The sequence below is a fragment of the Mastomys coucha genome, unplaced genomic scaffold (genome assembly GCF_008632895.1).
Source record: "Mastomys coucha isolate ucsf_1 unplaced genomic scaffold, UCSF_Mcou_1 pScaffold22, whole genome shotgun sequence".
In the NCBI taxonomy this organism is placed as follows: Eukaryota; Metazoa; Chordata; class Mammalia; order Rodentia; family Muridae; genus Mastomys; species Mastomys coucha.
In genome coordinates, this window is record NW_022196905.1 from 222,673,727 (window position 1) to 222,674,243 (window position 517).

The window sequence follows — 517 nt, forward strand, 5'->3', positions numbered from 1 at the left end:
ACCAGTGTCTACCAGGAAGGTCACTGGCTGCCCCCCAACCCGCAAAGTTAGCCGGGGTTCAGGGGGGGCTCCTGACCCTGACGGCCCTAGTCCATGAGGTTTAGGACTTCTGTGGCTGGGGGCCTACTTCTCTTCGGGGGCCCTCCGGGCTTCTTGGGGCACTCGCGAGCCCAGTGTCCTTTTTCTTTGCAATACGCGCACTGGTCTGGGTCTAGTTGGGACACCCAGCCCGATGGTGTTCTTCTGTCCATGTCTCCCGGCCTCTGTCTACTCTGCCTCTGCCCTGCCACTACGGTGGCCATGATTTTACTAAGTTCTTTCTGTCTCTTCTTGTCCCTAGCCGCCTCTCTCTCTTCTGCCTCTCTCTTCAGCCGCTCCTCTCTCTCTACCTGCGTCTCCCTTTAGTAGGTGAAGACCAGGTTGGAGATGCTGGACTCCAGCCAATCTCTCGAGATCATCTCGCTCACCTCGGGCGTGCAATAGTCCGGGAACTCGAAGTGGGAGCCTGAGCCGGGTT